The sequence below is a fragment of the Setaria italica genome, chromosome I, assembly GCF_000263155.2.
Source record: "Setaria italica strain Yugu1 chromosome I, Setaria_italica_v2.0, whole genome shotgun sequence".
Taxonomy (NCBI): Eukaryota; Viridiplantae; Streptophyta; class Magnoliopsida; order Poales; family Poaceae; genus Setaria; species Setaria italica.
The window spans coordinates 32073-47779 of record NC_028450.1 but is presented as its reverse complement, the minus strand read 5'-3'; positions in this window follow the sequence as shown (position 1 = coordinate 47779).

The window sequence follows — 15707 nt, the reverse complement described above, 5'->3', positions numbered from 1 at the left end:
ACCCCCGGTGCAGTTTATTGGGGCGTCGGAATGCAATGGACCGAAGATGTGAAAATAACCTCCGGACGTGATTTCGGCGATGAAGATGTATGCTACAGATCATGGGAGCTTGAAAATGGCCACACCAGCCACCGGAGTCGAAAACGTGGGGGATGGACCGAAGACGTGAAAATGCCCTCCGGACGCGTTTTCGGCCATGAAAACGTCTGCTATAGCTCATGGGAGCTCAAAAATGGCCGCACCGGCAACCGGGGTGGAAACCATGGGGGACGGACTGAAGATGTGAAAATAGCCATCAGGGTTAAAAACGTGGGGGGATGGACTAAACAAGCGAAAATTGCCTTCGAACGCGTGTTCCACCATGAAAATGTGTACTATAGGTCACGAGAGCCCGAAAACATCGATACTGGCCACCGGGGTCGAAAACATGGGGATGAACCGAAGATGTGAAAATGGCCTCGGGACGCATTTTCGGCCATGAAAACGTGTGCTATAGCTCATGTGAGCTCGAAAAACAGCCACAACGGCCATCGGGGTCGAAAACGTGGGGGATAGACCGAATATGTGAGAATAACCTCCAAACCCATTTTCGGCCATGAAAACATGTGCTATAGGTCTCGGGAGCCTCAAAATAGCGACACCAGCCACCGGGTTCGAAAACATTGGGGATGGACCGAATACGTTAAGATAACCTCTGGACGCGTTTTCGGTCATGAAAACGTGTGGTATAGGTCACGAGAGCCCGAAAACAGCGACGCCGGCCACCAGGGTCGAAAACATGTGGGATGGACTGAAGACCTGAAAATAACCTCCGAACCCATTTTCGGCCATGAAAACGTGTGATAGCAGCTCGAAAACAGCGATACCGGCCACCTAGGTCGAAAATGTGGGGAATGGACCGATGACGTGAAAATAGCCTTCGGACGCATTTCGGCTATCAAAACGTGTGTTGTAGGTCACGGCAGCTCAAAAACGGCCACACCGGCCACCGGGGTGGAAACGTGGGGGATGGACCGAAGATGTGTAAGTAATCTTCGGACGCGATTTCGGTCATGAAAACGTGTGCTAAAGATCACGGGAGCTTAAAAACGGCCACACCGGCCACGGGGTCGAAAACGTGGGGGATGGACTGAAGATGTGAAAATAACCTCCGGACGCAATTTCAGCCATGAAAACATGTGCTAAAGATCACGGGAGCCTGAAAACGGCCACACCGGCCACTGGGGTCAAAAACGTGGGGGATGGACTGAAGACGTGAAAATGCCCTCTGGATGTGTTTTCGGCCATAAAACTTCTGATACAGCTCACGGGAGCTCGAAATCAGCCGCACCGGCACCGGGGTCGAAAATGTGGGGACGACTAAAGACGTTAAAATAACCTCTAGACCCGTTTTCAGCTATGATAACGTGTGCTATAGATCACGGGAGCCCGAAAACTGCGACACCGGCCACCGAGGTCGAAAACGTGGGGATGCAGCTAAGATGTGAAACAAGCCATCGGGGTAAAAAACGTGGGGGATGGAACGAAGACGTGAAAGTTGCCTCCGTACGCGTTTTCAGCCATGAAAACGTGTGCTGTAGGTCATGTGAGCCCGAAAATGGCCACACCATCCACTATTGTCAAAATCATGGGGGATGGACCAAAAATGTGAAAATAACCTCTGGACACGTTTTTGGCCTTGAAAATGTGTGCTCTAGGCCAAGGGAGGCTGAAAATGGCCCACACCGTCAACCGGGGTTGAAAATGTGGGGGATTGACCGAAGGCGTGAAAATAACCTCCGGACCTGTTTTCGGTCATGAAAACGTGTGCAATAGGTCACAGGAGCTCGAAAACAACGATACCGGCCACCTCGGTCGAAAACGTGGGGGATGGACTGAAGATGTGAAAATAGCCTTCGATCGTGTTTTCGGCCATGAAAACGTGTGCTATAGGTCATGGGAGCCTGAAAATAGTGACACCAGCCACAGGGGTCGAAAATGTCGGGGATGGACCGAAGATGTGAAAATAGCCATCGGGGTTAAAAACGTGGGGGGATGGACCAAAGAAGCAAAAATTACCTTCGAACGTGTGTTCCGCCATGAAAATGTGTGCTATAGGTCACGGGAGCCCGAAAACAACGATACTGGCCACCGTGGTCGAAAACATAGGGATGAATCGAAGATGTGAAAATGGCCTCCGAACGAGTTTTTGGCCATGAAAACGTGTGCTATAGCTCAGTGACCCGAAAAACGGCCACAGCGGCCATCAGGGTCAGAAACATGGGGGATAGACCGAATACGTCAGAATAACCTCCGGACCCGTTTTTGGCCATGAAAATGTGTGCTATAGCTCTCGGGAGCCTAAAAACAGCGACACTGGCCACCAGGTTCGAAAACGTTGGGTTTGAACCAAATACGTTAAGATAACCTCCGGACGTGTTTTCGGCCATGAAAACGTGTGGTATAGATCACGGGAGCTCGAAAACAGCGACACCGGCCACAGGGGTCGAAAACATAGGGGATGAATCGAAGACCTAAAAATAACCTCTGGACCGTTTTCGGCCATGAAAACGTGTGCTATAGGTCATAGCAGCTCAAAAACAGCGGTACCGGCCACCTGGGTCGAAAACATGGGGGATGGACCGAAGACGTGAAAATAGCCTCCGGACGCATTTCGGCCATGAAAACATGTGCTATAGGTCATGGGAAACTGAAAACAACGACACCAGCCATCGGGTCAAAAACGTCAGGGATGGACCGAACACGTGAAAATGGCCTTCGGACGCGTTTTCGGCCATAAAAACGTGTGCTATAGGTAATGGGAGCCCAGAAATAGCGATAGCGGCCACCAGGGTCAAAAACATCAGGGACCGAAGTCGTGAAATTTGCCTCCGGATGCGCTTTTGCCCATGAAAATGTGTGCTATAAGTCACGGAGCCCGAAAACGGCCACACAGGCCACCGGGGTCGAAAATGTTGGGGATGGACTGAATACGTTAAGATAACCTCCGGACGCGTTTTCGGCCACGAAAACATGTGGTATAGTTCATGAGAGACCAAAAACAGCGACACTGGCCACTAGGTTCGAAAACGTGGGGGGTGGACTGAAGACCTGAAAATAACCTCCCGACCCGTTTTCGGCCATGAAAACGTGTGCTATAGGTCATAGTAGCTTGAAAACAGCGATACCGGCCACCTGGGTCGAAAACGTGAGGGATGAACTGAAGACCTAAAAATAACCTCCGGACCTATTTTCGGCCATGAAAACGTGTGCTATAGGTCATAGCAGCTCGATAACAGCGATACTGGCCACCTGGGTCGAAAACGTGGAGGATGGACTGAAGGCGTGAAAATAGCCACCGGACGCATTTCGGCCATGAAAACGTGTGCTATAGGTCATGGGAGCCTGAAAATAGCGACACCAGCCACCGAGGTTGAAAATGTCAAGGATGGACCGAGACATGAAAATGGCCTTCGAACGCATTTTTGGCCATAAAAACGTGTGCTATAGCTAATGGGAGCCCAGAAATAGCGACACCGGCCATTGGGGTCAAAAACGTCGGGGATGGATCGAAGTTGTGAAAATTGCCTTCGGACGCAATTTTGCCCATGAAAACGTGTGTCATAGGTCACGGGAGCCCGAAAACAGCCACACCCGGGGTTGAAAACGTGGGGGATGGACCGAAGATGTGAAAGTTGCCTCCGAACGCGTTTTCGGCTATGAAAACGTGTGATGTAGGTCACGACGGCCCGAAAACGGCAACACCGACCACCGAGGTAAAAAACGTAGGGGATGGACCGAAGATGTGAAAATAACCTCCACACGTGATTTCGGCCATGAAAACATGGGCTACAGCTCACGGGAGCTTGAAAACAGCCACACCGGCCACTGGGGTTGAAAACGTGTTGGATGGACCGAAGACGTGGAAATACCCTTCGGACGCGTTTTCGGCCATAAAAACGTCTGATACAGCTCACGGGAGCTTGAAAACAGCCACACCAGCCACCGGGGTCGAAAGCGTGGGGGATGGACCCAAGACGTGAAAATGCTCTCCAGACGCATTTTCGGCCCTGAAAACGTCTGCTACAGCTCACGGGAGCTCGAAAACAGCCGCACCGGCAATCGGGGTCAAAACCATGGGGGATGAACTGAAGACGTGAAAATAGCCATCAGGGTTAAAAACATGGGGGGATGAACCAAACAAGCGAAAATTGCATTCGAACGCGTCTTCCACCACGAAAATGTGTCCTATAGGTCACAGGAGCCCGAAAACAGTGATACCGGCCACCGGGGTCGAAAACATCGGGGGTAGACCAAAGACGTGAAAATGACCTCCGGACGCGTTTTTGGCCATGTAAACATGTGCTATAGGTCATAGCAGCTTGAAAACAGCGATACCAGCCGCCGGGGTCGAAAACGTGGGGAATGGACTGAAGACGTGAAAATAACCTCCGGACCCATTTTCGGTAATGATAACGAGTGCTATAGGTCACGGGAGCCCAAAAATGGTGACACCGGCCACCGGGGTCAAAAACGTGGGGGATGGACCGAAGATGTAAAAATGACCTCCGGACGCGTTTTGGCCCATGAAAACGGGTGCTATAGGTCTCGGGAGCCAAAAATCGGCGACACCGGCCACCGGGGTCAAAATCGTCGAGGATGGACCGAAGACGCTAAAGTTGCCTCCGAATGCTTTTTCGGCCATGAAAACGTGTGTTGTAGGTCATAGCAGCTCGAAAACAGCGATACCGGCCACCTGGGTCGAAAACGTGTGGGATTGACCGAAGACGTGAAAATAGCCTCCGGACGTATTTCGGCCATGAAATGTATGCTATAGGCCACGTGAGCCAAAAAATAGCGACACCGGCCACCGGGGTAAAAAACGTGGGGGATGGACCGAAGACGTAAAAATGACCTCCGGACGCGTTTTGGCCCATGAAAACGGGTGCTATAGGTCTCGGGAGCCCGAAAACGGCGACACCGGCCACCGGGGTCAAAAACGTTGAGGATGGACCGAAGACATGAAAGTTGCCTCCGAATGCGTTTTCGGCTATGAAAACTTGTGCAGTAGGTCACGGGAGCCCGAAAACGGCCACACCAGCCTCCGGGGTCGAAAACATGGCGGATGGACCGAAGATGTGAAAATAACCTCCAGACGTGTTTTCGGCCATGAAAACGTGTGGTATAGGTCACAGAGCCCGAAAACAGCGACACCGGCTACCGGGGTCGAAAACGTGGGGATGGACTGAAGATGTGAAAATAACCTCCGGATGCGTTTTTGGCCATGAAAATGTGTGCTATAGGTGTCGGGAGCCCGAAAATGGCGACACTAGCGACCGGGTTCAAAATCGTCGAGGAAGGACCGAAGACGGTAAGGTTGCCTCCGAATGCGTTTTCGGCCATTAAAACGTGTGTTGTAGGTCACGGGAGCCCGAAAATGGCCACACCAGCCACCGGGGTCGAAAACATGGGGGATGGACCGAAGATGTGAAAATAACCGCCGGACACGATTTTGGCCATCAAAACATGTGCTATAGGTCATGGGAGCCCAGAAACAGTGGCACCGGCCACCGGGGTCAAAAATGTTGGGGATGGACCGAAGACGTGAAAATGGCCTTCGGACGCGTTTTCGGCCATAAAAACGTGTGCTATAGCTCCCGGGAGCCTAGAAACAGCGACATCAGCCACCAGGGTCAAAAACGTCGGGGATGGACCGAAGTCGGGAAAATTGCATCCAGACGAGCTTTTGCCCATGAAAACGTGTGCTATAGGTCACGGGAGCCCAAAAATGGCCACAGTGGCCACGGGGGTCGAAAACGGGGGGGATGGAACGAAGATGTGAAAATAACCTCTGGACACGATTTCGGCCATGAAAACGTGTGCTATAGCTCAAGTGAGCCCGAAAAACGGCCACAACGGCCATCGGGGTTGAAAACGTGGGGGGATAGACCAAATACGTGAAATAATCTCCGGACCCGTTTTCAACCATGAAAATGTGTGATATAGGTCTCGGGAGCCTAAAAACAGCGACACCAGCCTCCAGGTTCAAAAACGTTGGGGATGGACCGAATACGTTAAGATAACCTCTGGACGCGTTTTCAGCCATGAAAACATGTGGTATAGGTCATGAGAGCCCGAAAACAGCGACACCGGCCACCGGGGTCGAAAACGTGTGGGATGAACTGAAGACCTGAAAATAACCTCCGGACCCGTTTTCGGACATGAAAACGTGTGCTATAGGTCATAGCAGCTCGAAAACAGCGATACCGGCCACCTGGGTCGAAAACGTAGGGGATGGACCGAAGATGTGAAAATAGCCTCCGGACGCATTTCGGCCATGAAAACGTGTGCTATAGGTCATGGGAACCTGAAAATAGCGACACCAGCCACCGGGATCGAAAACGTCGAGGATGGACCGAAGACGTGAAAATGGTCTTTGGACGCGTTTTCGGCCATAAAAACGTATGCTATAGCTAATGGGAGCCCAGAAATAGCGATACCGGCCACCGAGGACAAAAACGTCAGGGATGGACCAAAGTCGTGAAATTTGCCTCCGGATGTGCTTTTGCCCATGAAAACGTGTCCTATAGGTCACGGGAGCCCGAAAACGGCCACATCGGCCACCGGGGTCGAAAACGTGGGGAATGGACCGAAGATGTGGAAATAACCTCCGGATGCAATTTCGGCCATTAAAATGTGTGCTACAGCTCACGGGAGATTGAAAACGGCCACACCAGCCACCGGGGTAAAAAACGTGGGGGATGAACTGAAGACATGAAAATGCCCTCCGGACGTGTTTTCGGTCATGGAAACGTGTGCTACAGCACACGGGAGCTCGAAAATGGCCACACCGGCCACCGGGGTCGAAAACGTGGGGGATAGACAAAAGACGTGAAAATAACCTCCGGACCCATTTTCGGCAATGAAAACGAGTGCTATAGGTCACGGGAGCCCAAAAATAGCGACACCGACCACCGGGGTCAAAACCGTGGGGGATGGAACGTAGATGTAAGAATGACCTCCGCACGTGTTTTTGGCTATGAAAACGTGTGCTATAGGTCACGGGGGCCCAGAAATGGTGGCACCGACCACCGGGGTCAAAATCGTCGAGGATGCACCAAAGACGTGAAAAGAGCCTCCAAATGCGTTTTCGGCCTTGAAAACGTGTGCTGTAGGTCACGACAGCCCAAAAATGGCCACATCGGCCACCGGGGTCAAAAACGTGGGGGATGGACCGAAAATGTGAAAATAACCTGCGGACGCGATTTTGGCCATGAAAACGTGTGCTACAGTTCACGGGAGCATGAAAACGACCACACCGGCCATCGGGGTCAAAAATGTGGGGGATGGAGAGAAGACGTGAAAATGCTCTCCGGACGCGTTTTCGGCCATAAAAACGTCTGATACAGCTCACGGGAGCTCGAAATCGGCCGCACTGGCAACCAGGGTCAAAAACATGGGGACGGACTGAAGACGTGAAAAAAACCTCCGGACCTGTTTTCAGCTATGAAAACATGTGCCACAGATCCCGGGAGCCTGAAAACAGCGACACCTGCCACCGAGGTTGAAAACGTGAGGGATGGAGCGAAGACGCGAAACTAGCTTTCGGGGTAAAAAACGTGGGGGGTGGATCGAAGACATGAAAGTTACCTCCGAACGCATTTTCAACCATGAAAACGTTTGATGTAGGTCACGCGAGCCTTAAAATGGCCACACCAGCCACTGGGGTCGAAAACGTGGGGGATGGACTGAAAATGTGAAAATAACCTATGCACGCATTTTCGGCCTTGTGTCCTATAGGCCAAGGGAGCCCGAAAATGGCCACACCGGCAACCGGGGCTGAAAATGTGGGGAATTGACTGAATGCGTAAAAATAACCTGTGGACCCATTTTCGGCCATGAAAACGTGTGCTCTAGGTCACCGGAGCTCGAAAACAGGGATACCGGCCACCTGGGTCAAAAACGTGGGGGATGGACTAAAGACGTGAAAATAGCCTCCGGACACGCTTTTGCCCATGAAAACGTGTGCTATAGGACACGGGAGCCTAGAAACAGCGACATCGGCCACCGGAGTTAAAAACGTCGGGGATGGACCGAAGTCGGGAAAATTGCGTCCGAACGCGCTTTTGCCCATGAATACGTGTGCTATAGGTCACGGGAGCCCGAAAACGGCCACATCGGCCATGGGGGTCGAAAACGTGAGGGATGGAACGAAGATGTGAAAATAACCTCCGGACACGATTTCGGCCATGAAAACGTGTGCTATAGCTCAGGTGAGCCCGAAAAACGGCCACAACGGCCGTCGGGGTCGAAAACGTGGGGGATGGACCGAAGACGTGAAAATGCCCTCCGGACGCATTTTCGGCAATTAAAACATCTGCTACAGCTCACACGAGCTCGAAAACGGCCGCACCGGCAACTGGGGTCGAAACCGTGGTGGACGAACTGCAGACATGAAAATAGCCATCGGGGTTAAAAGTGTGGGGGGATGGACCAAACAAGCGAAAATTTCCTTCGAACGCGTGTTCCACCATGAAAATGTGTGCATAGGTCCCGGGAGACCGAAAACAGCGATACCGGCCACCAGGGTCGAAAACATGGGGATGAACCAAAGACGTGAAAATGGCTTCCGGACGCGTTTTCGACCATGAAAACATGTGCTATAGCTCACATGAGCCCGAAAAACGGCCACAACGGCCATCGGGGTCGAAAACGTGGGGGATAGACCGAATACGTGAAAATAACCTCCAAACCCGTTTTCGGCCATGAAATCGTGTGCTATAGGTCTCGGGAGCTAGAAAACAGCGACACCGGCCACCGGATTCGAAAACGTTGGGGATGGACCGAATACGTTAAGATAACCTCCGAACGCATTTTCGGCCATGAAAACGTGTGGTATAGGTCACGAGAGCCCAAAAACAACGACACCGGCCACCGGGGTTGAAAACGTAGAGGATGAATTGAAGACCTAAAATTAACCTCCGGACCCATTTTCGGCCATGAAAACCTGTGCTATAGGTCATAGCAGCTCGATAACAGCGATACCGGCCACCTGGGTCGAAAACGTGGGGGATGGACCGAAGATGTGAAAATAGCCTCCGGATGCATTTCAACCATGAAAACGTGTGCTATAGGTCATGGGAGCCTGAAAACAGCGACACCAGTCACCGGGGTCGAAAAGGTCAGGGATGGACCGAAGATGTGAAAATGGCCTTCGAATGCGTTTTCGGCCATAAAAATGTGTGCTATAGGTAATGGGAGCCCAGAAATAGCAACACCGGCCATCAGGGTCAAAAACATCGGGGATGGACCGAAGTCGTGAAAATTGCCTCCGGACGCAATTTTGACCATGAAAACGTGTGCTATAGGTCACGGGAGCCCGAAAACGGCCACATCGGCCATCGGGGTCGAAAACGTGAGGATGAACCGAAGATGTGAAAATGCCCTCCGGACGTGTTTTCGTCCATGTTAACATGTCCTACAGCACCCGGGAGCTTGAAAACGGCCACACCAGCCACCGAGATCGAAAACGCGGGGAATGGACCGAAGATCCGGACCCATTTTCGGTAATGATAACGAGTGCTACAGGTCACGGGAGCCCAAAAATGGCGACACCGGCCACCGGGGTAAAAAACGTGGGGGATGGACCGAAGACGTAAAAATGACCTCCAGACGCATTTTGGGCCATGAAAACGGGTGCTATCAGTCTCGGGAGCCCGAAAACGGCGACACCAGCCACCGGGGTCAAAAACATTGAGGATGGACTGAAGACGTCAAAGTTGCCTCCGAACATGGTATCGGCCATGAAAACGTGTGCTGTAGGTCAAGGCAGCCCGAAAACGGCCACACCAGCCACCAATGTCGAAAATGGGGGGGATGGACCGAAGATGTGAAAATAACCTCTGGACGTGTTTTCGTCCATGAAAACGTGTGGTATAGGTCATGAGAGCCCGAAAATAGCGACACCAACCACCGGGGTCGAAAATGTGGGGGATGGACTGAAGATGTGAAAATAGCCTCCGGACGCGTTTTCGGCCATGAAAACGTGTGCTATAGGTCTCGTGAGCCCGAAAACGGCGACACCGGCCACCCGGGTCAAAATTGTCGAGCATGGACCAAAGACATTAAAGTTGCCTCCAAATGCGTTTTCGGCCATGAAAACGTGTGCTATAGGTCACGGGAGGCCGAAAACGGCCACACCAGCCACCGAGGTCGAAAACGTGGGGGATGGACCGAAGATGTGAAAATGGCCTTTGGACGTGTTTTCAGCCATAAAAATGTGTGCTATAGGTCACGGGAGCCCAGAAATAGCGACACCGGCCACCAGGGTCAAAAACGTCGGGGATGGACCGAAGAAGTGAAAATTGCCTCCGGGACGCGCTTTTGGCCATGAAAGCTGGTGCTATAGGTCACGAGAGCTCGAAAATGGCCAAACGGACCAGCTGGGTCGAAAACGTGGGGGATGGACCAAAGATGTGAAAATGCCCTCCGGACACGTTTTCGGCCATGAAAACGTCTGCTACAGCTCACGGGAGCTCAAAAACAGCCTCACCGGCAACCGGGGTCGAAAATGTGGGGGACGGACTGAAGACGTGAAAACAACCTCCGGAATCATTTTCAGCTATGAAAATGTGTGTTATAGATCACAGGAGCTCGAAAGCAGCGACATCGGCCACCGGGGTCGAAAGCGTGAGGGATAGAGCGAAGACGTGAAAATAGCCATCGGGGTCAAAAATGTGGGGGATGGACCGAAGACGTGAAAGTAGCCTACGGACGCATGTTTGGCCATAAAAACGTGTGCTATAGGTCACGGGCCCCCGAAAACAGCGACACCGGCCACTGGGATCGAAAACGTGGGGGGTGGACCGAAGACGTGAAAATGGCCTCTAGACGCGTTTTTGCCCATGAAAACATGTGCTATAGGTAACGGGAGCCCAAAAACGGCCACACCGGCCACCGGGGTCGAAAACGTGGGGGATGGACCGAAAATGTGAAAATAACCTTCGGACGTATTTTCGGCCATGAAAACGTGTGCTATTGGTCACCATGAGCGACCATGAGCGAAAACATGGGGCGAAGAAGTGAAAATTACCGTTGGACGTGTGTTCGGCCATAAAAACGTGTGATATAGTTCACAGGAGCTCGAAAACAGCGACACCGACCACCGGGGTCGAAAATAACCGAAGACGTGAAAATGATCTCCGGATGCGTTTTCGGCATGAAAACGTGTGCTATAGGTCACGAGAGCCTGAAAACGGCGACACCAGCCATCAGGGTCGAAAACGTCGGGGATGGACCGAAGAAGAGAAAATGAACTCCGGACGCGTTTTCGACCATAAAAACGTGTGCTATAGGTCACGAGAGCCTGAAAACAGCGACACCAGCAATCGAGGTCAAAAATATCGGGGATTGACCGAAGATGTGAAAATGGACTCCGGATGCGTTTTCGGCCAAAAAAACGTGTGCTATAGGTCACGCGAGCCCGAAAACGGCGACACCGGCCACCGGGGTCGAAAACGTCGGGGATGGACTGAAGACATGATAATTGCCTCCGGACGCGTTTTCGGCCATGAAAATGTGTGCTCTAGGTAACGGGAGCCCGAAAACGTCCAGACCGGCCACCAGGGTCGAAAATGTGGTGAATGGACCAAAGATGAGAAAATAACCTCCAGATGCAATTTTAGCCATGAAAACGTGTGCTATAGGTCACGGGAGCCCGAAAACAGTGACACCGGCCACCGGGGTCGAAAATGTGTGGCGAAGATGTGAAAATTACCTCCGGATGCGTATTCGGCCATAAAAACATGTGCTATAGGTCACGGGAGCCCGAAAATAGTGATAGCGGCCACCGGGGTTGAAAACATGGGGTGAAGATGTGAAAATGGCCTCCGGACGAGTGTTCGGCTATAAAAACATGTGCTATAGGTCACGGTTTCCCGAAAACAACGACACTAGCCATCGGGGTCAAAAACGTGGGGGTTGGACCAAAGACGTGAAAATGACCTCCGGACGTGTTTTCGGCCATGAGTCCAGGACGGTATGATGGACCCACCTGTATTCAAAGGTTTTCAAAACAGACTACAGTTCAACCCAAACAAAAGAAAAAGCCCACCTTGATCCGCTCCTTCCTTTTCTTCCCTGTACATAAGGATGAAAGCGGGAACGGGAAATTCCCATACCGACGACACTGAATACCGGAATTCCCGATCGGATATCATTTTCTCGGGAAAAAATGGATTCGAGAAGAAATCCGGGAAAATACTGCGAATCCGGGATCGAAATCGGTTAGGGTGTTTTCCCGACCGAATTAGCGGATCCCGTATTTGCTCACGAAAATTCCCACGGGAAATTCCCGTTTTTAAGGCCTCCCTAGCTTCCCTGCGCCCACACCAGCCAACCATACAAATGGCCCAGCCCTCAACCAAACCCACACCGCGCAGCCCACTCGTCCTGTCGTCCAAGCAAACCCTAAGTCAAGCCGCGGCGCCCTCCAGGCTAAGGAATCGGGAGTTCGGCGGCTCGGCGCCCTTCCTACCGCCGCCCGCCGCAATCCTCTCCCAGTCTCCCTCTCAACTCTCAAACTGTCGGTGACTCGGCGTCAAGCGCCTGCGCCTCTCCTCTCCTAGGCTCCTAGCCTCCCTCCTGGTGCGGTGCCTTGGTTGGCCGGTGACCGCCGCCGCCCACCACCCACCACCAAGCCACAGGCCCACAACAGATCCATGACTTGGGGGGCTAGGGAGGCAGGCCGGATGCCAAGATGAAGCCATCACGAACTGAGCAAGCTTCTAGTTTTGCATCTGCCTCATCCGCCTCCAAGCATTGCCTCTTCCTGGAGCCACCCCCACCGGTGAATAGCAGCACCCTCGCACCTTTTCCAACGCCAGGTAAAGATGTGTGAATTAGTGTATGTTTCATTTATTGGCAAAGATGTTAGATGTGTGAATCACTACATGGGATTGCTTGTTGTTAGGGATGAAACTAGCAGATGAATATTGTCCCCTTGTGTTTTATTGCTTGTGTGTTAGATGAAACTATCAAACTAACAGATGCATGAGTAAAAGTAATTGAGTAAGGTCCAATTGCTACTGTTATTTTGATTCCCAAATGAATGTTTTTGTTTGGCCATGTTAATATAAATGTACAGGCATGTAAAAAAATCAGATATTGTCTTATTGGTGTCTTTGATTCATACAATCATACTGGTGTCTTAGATTCATATTGATGTCTTCTATTCTTGTGTTGGCAGGATCTAAGAGGTCAAGTGAAAGCCCTGGTAAAGATCTTGGTATATGTCTGTCTATCATCTGCAAGTGCAACTCCTGCATCTAGTCCAAGTCAAGGTGGCAGTGCTGCTGCTGGTGGCAGTACCAGCAGCGGTTCAGGTTCAGGTGGTGCTGGTGGCAGTTCAGGTGGTTTAAATTTTTTGCATCATATATTAATAATATTTTACTTGCATCGAACGAGAAAAATTCATCATCCCTGATCCAAGACTAATATTGCACATTGCACTTAATAAGGGTATCACGGACGAACTAAATAGAGCACAAAAACACCTATTATATCTTATCTGAACCATACTATATACTTTTGACTCAACATCAAGTTGCTAAAACTGCACATGGCTTCCCAGGTTGTCTAATTGATCCCATATTCAAATTGAACTGCATTCACAAACCATACCGTTCTTTCACTTAATCTATTGACAAAAAAAGAAAAAATCTCCACCCAAAGACCAAACCAGCAGAGAGGAACGACTGAAGTGAGCTGAGGAAGGGAGCACAGTCTAACCTGGTCCTGCCTAGAGGCGGGCCTAGGATTTGGACCATGGGTATTCAAAATTCCAAATATTAAAAAAAATTGACAGCCTCATTAAGTGCCAGCATCATTGATTAATAAAATTGAGCATAACTTGAAATTGTCCAACACATAGATGTACTAAATGGTAATATATCAAAGTGGCAACATGTGAAATAAATGCTTTGAAAATGAGTGATGATGTCCTGATCCTTTGCAAGAAGAATTCCCTTTCAACCAACGTGACCAAGCCGACAATCGGGGTTGAAAACGTGGGGATGGTCCGAAGTTGTGAAAATGGCCTCTGGACCCATTTTGCCCCAAGAATACGTGTGCTATAGGTCACGTGAGTCCGAATACGGTCACACCGGCAACCGGGGTAAAAAACATGGGGATGGTCCGAAGTTGTGAAAATGGCCGCCGGACCCGTTTTGGGCCAAGAATACGTGTGATATAGGTCACGTGAGCCCGAATACGGACACGCCGACAACCGAGGTCGAAAACGTGGGTGATCGTCCGAAGCCGTGAAAATGGCCTCCGGACCCGTTTTGGGCCAAGAATACGTGTGCTATAGGTCATGTGAGCCCGAATACGGACACGCCGACAATCGGGGTTGAAAACGTGGGGATGGTCCGAAGTTGTGAAAATGGCCTCTGGACCCATTTTGCGCCAAGAATACGTGTGCTATAGGTCACGTGAGCCCAAATACGGTCACACCGCGCGTCACGTTGTAGCACGCGCCCCATCGCTCGTAGAGGTGCCACAGGGACTCCTCGGACTTGAGGTCCTCGTCGGTGAACTTGACGCCGGCGGCCGCCGGCTCCAGCAGCGCCAGCAACGCCAGCACCACGCCAAGCGCGACGAGCTTCTTGACCATGGTGTCTTGCTCTGCTCTGCAGATGCCGTGGGAGCGCGCGCTTCTTCAAAGGGTCGATCCCCCTTTATCCTGCCCAGCGCAATGAGCGAGCAGGGGCTGGCGGCAACGGCGGGCGGACCGGGGCCACAGCACACGGACCAGGGCGAGTCGAAATAGGCCGCCGCATGGACGTACGGGTCCATTTGCGGTGGGCTGCAGGCTTGGCTGGCTAACATTTGAACCCTATCTCTGTGCTGAGTGGTGAGTGATGAGTGTGGACTACCTATTCTTGTATCATCAGCTCATCAACTACTAGGCTAGTTGATGTTATTACATATATGATCACAAATGGAACCATCAATGATGCTTGAGAAATGAAATAAAATTAGCTTAGCCAGCTTAATCTTCATATCTCAATTTCTCTAAAGTGAAGCGGTCTATAAGTAGCAGCTCTATTGTAACTTTTCTATACAAGCAATGCAAGAAACAAAGGTGCATAAATCCATCCTTGTGATTCACCTGGATGATGATGCCTAGAGTCTGGCCTAGGTAATCTGTGGCAACAATTAATTAGCAAAGAGAAGAAAAGGTACCTTTCTGGCTTCCTGGTGACCTCTCTCTCTCTGAAGGGAAGGTACCGGTGGTGACGGGATCGGGTAATGATTCAGCAGAAGGGGAGAAGTGAATCAGCTGAAAGCTACTGCTAACGCAGGACAGTTGCATCATCAGTGTCACTGTGAGCAGCCTGACCTGTCTCTCCTATGAATTACCCTTAACGATCTTCCACAAAATAGATTTATTCAGGTTGTCAATAATTATTTCTTGGGATTAACAGGGAGATGAGTTCCATGTCAAGACTACATGTGGGTAAAATGCTCTCTCGCTGAGTACATGAATGCTGCATGAAATTAAAACTTTCATTGTGGCGGAAGCAACGGAATTGAGCTTTTTGACGGTGCCTTATACTACTATTCGGTAGTATATAGTATAGAGGAGATCAAACCAACCATTTTTAAGGGTTTTTAAATTTAGTAATAATTACATATGTATTAATTGACTCTCTTACAAGGGGGTGGAT